Genomic DNA, 9824 nt, shown 5'->3' on the forward strand with positions numbered 1-9824 from the left:
TATATGATTTTTACAGTAGAATGTTGTAAAATATACAGTAACACCCCTACAATTACAGTAGTCTAAGTGTTACCGTAGGTATTACAGTAGTCAAAGCACTACTGTAAAACAAACACAGTATAGCCACTATAGTACTGTAAATAGTAAAGTAAACTACTGTATTTTTTCTTTTCAACAATTGGCCAGTAAGTTACTGCAAATACTACTGAAATCACAGTATTTAATTGGTTTTCATTTTACAGTGAATGCATAAAATACTGTAAATGGAAATGCGGTACCTTTACTGTAAAAAGTATTCACAGTAACTTATTGGCAACAATTTGGCAGTAAGTTACTGTAAAACTACTGAAATCACAGTATTTAATTGGTTTTCATTTCACAGTGAATACATAAAATACTGTACATGGAAATGCGGTACCTCTACTGTAAACTACAATTACAGTAGATAAGTGTTACCGTAGAAATTACAGTAGTCAAAGCACTACTGTAAACAAATCACAATATAGCCATAGGCTACTGTAAATAGTTAAGTAAACTACTGTGTTTTCCCTTTTTTAATCTTATCTTTCTTTTAACTCATAATGACATACCAGAGACGGTTGAGAAAGTCAATTTGATGTCAAGAATTAAGGCTTTGATCACACTATTGAGCGAGCATAACACATTTCAGCCTAATCATTTTCCACAATTGTTTGGTTTTTAACGGCTGCTTATCGCCTCTTGATAAGCGCATGCGCACACGCAGTAATTCCCATCCCCCACCCCTGACTTTTCAACTCAAGCCAGAGTGACTTCACTTCACAACCATCAACCGTCACTTTTCAGTCATGAATCTGACTGCAATCTTCAACTCTGTACAAACATCATATTCAAGGTAAGAATTACAGTACTTTTGTATGCCAATTGAAAACGGGAATTTATTAGAAATGTATTGTTTTCACAATGAAATGTTAACCAAAGCCATTATTGTCCTGTTAGAATCATAGCATAGCACATATCGATAGCTAGAACTAGCAACCTAGCTGCTAACGTCGTTAGCGTTAGCGATGTTAGCTGTTAATGTTAACTTTTCCAGTAACTAACTTAACCATCATGTGGGATTTTTCGAATGATAGTCAATATCATATCTAGCAATAATTCAGTCTGATATGTCGTTATGAATGTAGAGTTTTAGTTTGAATGAAATATCAGATGCAAGTAGCTTAGCTTAAAGTGGCTGTTACCATGCAGGCTGAAGTTAGCTACAGACAGACACAGGTGAAAGTTGTTAACGTTAGCAGTTAGTTAGTAACATTACTTTGCGAACTTCATGGGGCATGGGTAGTTAACATTAAACTTCATACATGTAGTGCTGATGCATAATATGTAGTGTTGCTATAACTGGAAAGAGGACCAGTAAAACAAATTAATGAAGTAGGCTGATGTGTAAGTTATCTCACCCCTAATTTAGGAACTGTAGTTTTGCATAGTCATGCTCATAGATCCGTCATATAGTGGATGTGAAAGGGGAGCATTTGGGGAATTTCAATTACCAGAAATATCATGCCGATAAGTAAAGGGATCTTTAGTTTGTGAAGGGTAGTGTTTGGCTAAATGGTATTCATGTTATAGCCTTTATTTGCCCAATGTTTGGTGACTTACATTGAGGCATGTGTTTATTTAAGATGCATGTGAGTGTAGTAGTGCTTCAGTGATGGTCTTTTCATGTTCTGTGTGTTTTGCAATGTATTAATTAATGTAAGCCTCTTTCTGTTCCCTCGGTTTGTAGGTGGTGTGAGGACTGCTGCCCTGAGAACGCTGTGTCAGAGACACTTAGGCTGTGTGCATTTTGGAATGTTCCAGATGTGTGTCACTTCCATAAGGAAGAAGTTCCAAGCCCGCAAGTGAGTTCACTCAGCAGATAGAGACACACGCATATAGCATTGTGTGTGCATGTATTTGTGTCTGTAACTGTTTAGTTTATCCCCTCCTTTCATGTGTCTGTTATGACTTCGTAGTGGGCTCAACTGTCAACAACTGTCCAGGGCGAAGTCGGTCTACTCTGATGGCACTACCCTGATGATGTTAGCCATGGCTGCTGCCCTCAACATGGTGTGAGTGTTTGTGTTTTGAATGCTTTTTTTTTGGGGGGGGGGGGGGGGGGGGGCTATGGGGTATGTTATTGAGCATGCTCTAATTTGTTTGTCATGTGTGCTGTGTAATACATTAATCCAGAAAGTAAACATGATTATTGTAGTTACTAAAACAGTCTTAAAGGAATAGTTCGGTATTTTACACTTTGAGCGCGTTTTCTGTATTGCCTAGCATGAAAACGAGTGTTAGACACCGACATTTCGACTGTTTGTGGAATTTGTCAGCTTTAGAATGGAGCTCTGTATGGCTCGCTTTGTGCATGGTATATTCTGTCCTTAAAACACCCCTAAACGTCCGTTTTTAAAAATGTGCAGCTCACCGAGTGGTTACTGGTCTTCAACGATCTTCTATAGCAAGTTTCGCAGTGAAACTCAAATTCTGTTGTGTTATATTAGGCACACACGGTTGAAAAAGTACCTCTGGGATTTCGAAAATCCCTGATAACAGATGACAGAAGCTGTATTTTGCTGCTAAACTTGCTATAGAAGATCGTTGAAGACCAGTAACCACTCAGTGAGCTGGACATTTTTTAAAACGAACGTTTAGGGGTGTTTTAAGGACAGAATAGACCATGCACAAAGCGAGCAATGATAAAGCCATACAGAGCTCCATTCTATAGCTGACAAATTAAAGTGTAAAATATCGAAATATTCCTTTAAATTTTGCAATTTAGCGATGTTTACCATTGCTGTAACAAATTCAATTTGTTGTACAGCATGCATCATTTTGTTCAATCTTATTTTTATTGACAGAGCCCTCATAAATAAACTGATATCAAGAAGTAACATAGATGGTGACAAGGGTGGCAAGGGTGCCTCATGGCAAGGTAATTATCATTTCTATTTCTACATCTGATTGCCTTGCTTATTTTTTAAAGCTATGATTTGTTTTGTATGGCAATTGCTGTTGATTAACAAATTATATGGCAATTGCTGTTTATTCTTTTTAGGAGCCATCCAGAAGTCCCAGCCTGGAGCCAGAGGCTGCTATTACAAGTCAGATGGGAGATGGCCTACAGTATGTTAGGCATCAGAAAAGTGGTGTACGCATGAAGGCAGAGTTGCCGCAGGCAACGATGAGATTAGGTATGATATCACAGACATACTTCTGTTCAGAAGTGTAGGGTCACTTCGAAATGTCCCTTTTAAAAAATAAAAAAAAAACACTGGACATATCAAAGTGAACTCCCAAACTTTGCTATGGTGGTGTATTGTACACATCTGCATTACTTCTATCTATTGCACCTGACTAGTGTGGGTTTGCTTTTATTTGTCACACAACCAGAGTAGTTTGCATTAATTACTGTATATTCATGAACGGGGTCAATTGTAATGTATGCTTTCTTTCTCTTTTTCAGACACTTGACATTTACTGCGAAAGGTACCATTAGAGCACCTCTCCCTACCCTGCAGGATACCTATACCAGAAGAGTACAACAACGGCCCAAAAGTATTTCAAAAGACATTTCACGCTCTGACCACGGACTGTTTAAACCACTGAGGTCAAGCAGACATCTCTGTTCCCACGTGGCAGACTGAGGGAACACCCACAAAACAGACTGGGGATGAGTTTCTTTACTCTGCATCCTGTACACACACAACTCCTTATACTACATTACATAGACTTGCCATACTGCACTTACACACACTGCGCTTTTAACCCCCTTATCTGTGTCAAATCATGTGTTCAAACCATGTCTACTGTTGTCTCTCAACATCCACTTCAGTCATACATTTGAAATGTCTTAAATAAATAACAAAAGTTAAAATTGTTTTATTGTCTGCAGTTAACTGAAATATTTTGGAATATGAGTTATTCTATTAATGATGGCTAATGTAAGTTCAATTGAATTCACAGTATTTAACTGACCCAGCTTCTACAGGGAAACAACCAATACTGTAAATACAACTAAAAAAAAAAATCTTAATTTAAAATCAGTTGTTTTTCATTTTACAGCGAATATATAAAATACTGTAAATGGAAATGCGGGACCTTTACTGTAAAAAGTATTCACAGTAACTTACTGGCAACAATTGGCCAGTAAGTTACTGTAAATGGAAATACAGTGCCTTTACTGTAAAATGTATTCACAGTAACTTACTGGCAACAATTGGCCAGTAAGTTACTGTAAATGGAAATACAGCACCTTTACTGTAAAAGGTATTCACAGTAACTTACTGGCAACAATTGGCCAGTAAGTTACTGTAAATGGAAATACAGTGCCTTTACTGTAAAAAGTTTTCACAGTAACTTACTGGCAACAATTGGCCAGTAAGTTACTGTAAATACAACTGAAATCACAGTATGTAATTGTTTTTCATTTTACAGTGAATATATAAATACTGTAAATGGAAATACAGTACCTTTACTGTAAAAGGTATTCACAGTAACTTACTGGCCAATTGTTGCCAGTAAGTTACTGTAAATTTCACAGTAAATGTTTTACAGTGTAGCTCACTGTCATGGTGGTGATGTTTGGGTTCACAACAGCCTCTGGATGTAAAACTGAGAATCTGAAAGACAAGAATTGACCAATCAGTTTAGTCAATAAATGTTTTGTTGAACAATTTAAGATTTCTTAAAAAAGAAGAAAAAAAAGTTTACAGTTTAACTATACTTCAATTATACATTATTGTTAATGTTTATCAGACTATTCTGAAAAACAAATAACAACATGACTAAACCAAGTGTTCTACTACGAAAGTGCATATACTCCACATTTATTAATGTAACCTGTGTGTGACCATACAGTGCTGCTTCAAAGTGTGTGTTTTACCATAATTTTCTTATTCTATCATCACCAGTAAATATGAACAGGTCAGGTGTGTATACTGTATTTATCAAATGCATGAACCCCCAGCAGTAAAACCCCCAGCTGCATTGGTAGATCAAGCAGGTAAATGATATGATGAAACATATCTGGGTGCTGAAATAATCAAGCATACGTACTGAAACAGACTTCCTTTGGAAAGGGTTTGAACAGCCATGATTAAGAGGGAGGAAATTAGCCACACATGTATCAAAATAAAATACTGTATTTAACTAGCCACATTAAAGAGGGAGGAAATCCAACAAACCCAACAAACCCAAGGTGTACCCAGAGGGATCAACGTTGGGTGCCTCTCAACTTCTCTCCTCGATCCTCGATCCTCGATCCTCCAGGCTCGTTCCCACTGATCTATATTATTGCCGCCCCATCATTCTTTATGTAGATCAGTGAGGACGAGGACCAAGGAAGGAAGGGAGGATGTATAAAAGACTAAATGAGAGGCACCCAATGCCAAGAGGAAAGGAGATATCCAAGGACATAAGGAAGAGAGTTGTGACAGCCCATCAGTCTGGGGAAAGTTACAAGACCCTCTCTACAAGATTCCAGCTCTATGTATCAACTGTAAGACAAATTGTTTGCAAATGGAGGACATTCGACAGCACAGCAACATTTTGTGGATGCCTATCAAAAGTATGACCCAGATGCACCAGAAAGATAATACATTTGGTAAAAGCCAACCCACATACAGTATCATCTCTTGAGAGTTTCAGACCTTAATGGCAGCGTCTGGAATAAATCTGCATGTGTCTACAATCACGTTTGTGGGAGAGTTGCCTCTGCTCTCCAGAACAAACCCCGATCAATTTCAGAGGCTTTCTGGAAGTCCATTCTCTGGACAGATGAGTCCAAAAAAGAATAATCTGATCACAGTCCAAATCCTAATGTTTGGAGGAAAGCCACTGTGTAAGAAAAGACCCCCTCTCAACAGTGAAACATGATGATGGACATGTGTTGCTGCTTTTCTGTCGCTGGACCTGGATGAGTCCTATCATCCAGGAAACCATGAATTCTCAGGCCTATCAACACATTCTTGATCTGAACCTTATGTCAGTCAGAGAGATGAAGCTAGGGAGAAAATAGATTTTACAACAGGACATTGACCCTATAAGTATTCAAGCAAAATTACTAAGGCATGGTAGCCTGGGTTCTCCCATCCTGCCTTGCGCAGTGATTTCATTCACGCTGCTAAGGCAGTCTGGAAACTAACACCCAAATGTTCGCCTGATGTTGGTGACCAATCACATAACATCCGAGAATTTTCCGTTGCCTTCTTGCATCTACATTCGACGCCAAAGGATTTACACTGATGTCAATGGCAGCCCTTCGCGTTGCGAACGCGCGGGGGCACCTTCGGCTTCCGATATTGATGCCAGGGGGCTTGACTTGCGTCCTCGTTCGACGAGTTGGGTGTGAGACCGTGTTGGATGAGCTATGCGCATTTGATAGACATCCGTGGCGCCCAATGAACGGATCTGGGCATTCTTTCAAATACGAGAAATTGAACGTCTTTTTGCCAACCACGTCTCATTTGAGAAGTGGTAGACGCTAGCCAGGCTAAAGGCATGGCTTAAGATAAAGAGAATTCATACTCTAGATTGGTCAAAGTCCAGAACTCAATTCGTTAAAAAGAAAACGTTTTGGCTAGATCTGTAGCAGGCAGTACATGACCGTTGTCCTTTCAACCTCTCTCAACTGGCTGAGCTCTGCAAGGAGGAGTAGGCACAAATCCACAGAACCAGATGTGAGACACTGGTTAATGGGTACAGAAGACGTTCGGTTAAATTAGTGGTTGCAAAAGGAGGTGCCATACCATAACAAATGTACTACATGGGCTCACATCAGGGCCCTAGCCCACTACATGGGTGGGCTGGTAGACATTTTGGATGGGCAAGATGGCAAAAGGTTCAAATTGGATCAAAGCTAGAGTTGCCAACAGCCAGGGATGGGCAGTATTTCTGATACATGTATTTAAAATAATACTATTTTGTCATTTGCAATTTATTTTGTTGAAGAAAATGGCTTCGTATTTTTGTATCAAAAATCAAAATACTTTAAAGGTGCGTATTTCTGTAGTTCTGTAAATACTGTCAAATACAGTAGGCTATATTTGGTAAAAACCAATAGCCTATATTTGGTGATGTGATGACATAATAAAAGTGCAATGAATGTATCCTCTGACTGGTGCTGACTTAGTCACTTGCCCGGACTTGTTGTCATCATAATATTGAGATTCAGGAGGATGATCCAGTGCAAGATGAGTAACTTGTAGGTTTCTCACACACACTCTCATACCAACTTCAAGTTTCTTAGAAGGAAACTTTAATGATCAGTTTTTTGAGAACTTTAGTCATCCATGACAACTAACCGGATGTAGCCCTGCAACATTGCTAAATCTGGGCATGTAACATTGCTCAAACTGGGAATGTCGGAGAGTCTCCACTTTGTACTGCTTGCCAAGTTCAGTTGTGACCTTTTGAGTGCATCTCTGATACAGTATTTAGGCTATGAGATGTAACAGGCGGGTCAGCATAGCCGATCTGTTGACTGTTTGCAGTTTATGGCATGTTTCGTAAGCGTAAAAAAACTGTCGTAAAAAAACGCTTGGAATAATGCTATTTGATATTGTGTTTGTTTCTTGATTTTGTTTGGGCAGGCCAGACACAATGCTTGTGTGGGCTTAGCCCACCCCCTTAGCCCACGCCCCTGTCTAGAGCCGACCCTGATTCACATACTGTTTTTTTCAGATGTCATATTTGATTGTTTTTGTTATGTTTTGTTATTTTTTTGTGCGCTAACCCACTTTTGTTGAATATATAATGAAAACATAAAAAAAAATGTTTGTTTCTGTCTTTTATTTGGAAGGTCAGCGTTACAAATTGTAGTTTGGATGTGCATTAAATAAGATTATTTTGGGGTTGTGTAAAAAACTGACCATGCCTGAGACAGAGTTGAGCCTATAAAGTATCCCACACTTGAGTAGAAGTACAACTATTTGATCAGAAAATGACTTAAGTAAAAGTAAAACTAATCTATAAGCATACCACTAAGGTAAAAGTCTTTAAGTATCACATACGACAAGTAGTTCATTTTTAAATATAATTAAGTAGGCCTACTGAAAATAGAAGTACAAAGTACTAGTAAACGTTTTCAAGTCCAGATAGAGTGACAACCCACTCCCTTCACTATGTTTTTAATAAAACAAAGAAAGCAGTCAAAACGTTGTGCCGACACTTCATTCACAATGCCTTTGAAGTCTGAACAAAGGTATGGCTGCCATTAATTTTTCAATGCTGCTTCCTTTTATAGTCCTGTAATGAAGTTTATCCAACATGTTTAGAAAGGCAGCTACATCACAAACACACTTTGAAAGCTTAAACAAAAGGGGTAGGTATTTCTACTTAAGAGTCTCTGGTCTGAGGGTTCACAGACTTCCCAGCAGCACTGTATATCAAGGCCGTAATCATAATATGCTTACCAAGTATTCAAAAATGTCCCCCGAAGAAATAAATTGTTAGGCTACAGTAGTATCACTGACTGTTGTGCAAAATAATCACTTGTTACAAACTGGAAAATGGTATGCTAAATGGTTAAATATCTGACACAAAGAGGAAGTGCAGAGATGAGATGATTTCAGTGAAGTGAGGTCTGTGAGATCTGACACCTGCCAGGGAAACACTGACTTTGCACAATAATCCTGTATTGAGCCATTGCTTATGTTAAAAGTTGTAGAATAGCCTACAATGTGATTATGAGAAATCAACTGAAAAAAGCGGATGTAGGCCTACATATCAGTCATTATTTCTGAGAAATCAAGCAATGCCCTCTCTCCCCGCCATTCCTCTCCTGTAGCATTTGATCAGTGCAAGTTGAAATAATAGGGGTATAGCTACTAAACGATTGTTAACTAAACTACATTATATAGGATGTATATTTAATTTTGTATCTTGTGATCATGTAGCCTAAACAAACCAATACAACTCAAACCAAAACAATTTCACCCTAGACTAAGATGTGACATTTAATAAAGTCAGCTTCTGCTCCTTACTCACTCATGCCTCCCTCTATCCCTTCCTTCTTGGTATTATCATCACCAAGGCTGTAGTGCAGGCTAAACACAAGTAAACTACACCCTGATCATCACCTACCTTCAGATGCCTCCATCCCTTCGATTTTGTCCCACTAAGGTTCCCTTCTTTCTGAAGGTTCAGCACACCAGGCCTTCACTTAACAAGTAGTTAATTGTATCCCACAGCAAACAGAGCCTCTCAATGCCTGACTCTCCTGTCTGGAGAGGAAATTTGATATCTTTCTGTCTAAACAGCGTTTCACAGCAACGCGAGGAAACTCGGAATGAGCCACGAACAGAACAGTGTCGCAATTACAGGAGCTAGAGAACATTGAGTCATGGTCGGTGCTGGAGGTCAAGTCCTGTCATGTGAACCAGGAAAGTTCTAGCTGTTATTATTATCAGTTTTACGACAGGAGAAGTTGGAGAAATGACTGTTTCCAAGAAGAGGAAGGAAAACCTGGGAGCCTGGAAATGAAATAGGTTAGAAATGTCATTAGGCTATACTGTTAAAGACCTGGCACTAAATACTAACATCAGTTAATTTCAGTGTAGCAACTCATATCAGAGATTAAGATTGATCATATTCATCATTGCAGTTTCCTCTATATTTATGATGACTTACATATTTGGGCTGCATGGTTTGAGGGATATATCTAATCATTGTATGATCTGATTAGCTAATAGTCTGATTTTGATTATAAATTAATTAATTGTGTTACCATATTCTATACAATATCACTGGGTCGTTTGAGTTTACTCTTTTTTTAGTCATTTCCCTTGTGAGTGGGTTAT

General features: G+C 38.6%; 1 long non-coding RNA gene across 1 annotated transcript; it reads left to right on the top strand.

Annotated features, from left to right (window-relative positions):
• Nucleotides 1–396: 396 nt before the first annotated feature.
• Nucleotides 397–3836, top strand: LOC134072705 (uncharacterized). Its single transcript, XR_009937195.1, has 5 exons — nucleotides 397–1883; nucleotides 1998–2093; nucleotides 2886–2959; nucleotides 3083–3218; nucleotides 3491–3836. It is a non-coding gene; the product is annotated as an uncharacterized LOC134072705 (long non-coding RNA).
• Nucleotides 3837–9824: the final 5988 nt, after the last annotated feature.

Source organism: Sardina pilchardus, chromosome 24, assembly GCF_963854185.1.
Source record: "Sardina pilchardus chromosome 24, fSarPil1.1, whole genome shotgun sequence".
In the NCBI taxonomy this organism is placed as follows: Eukaryota; Metazoa; Chordata; class Actinopteri; order Clupeiformes; family Clupeidae; genus Sardina; species Sardina pilchardus.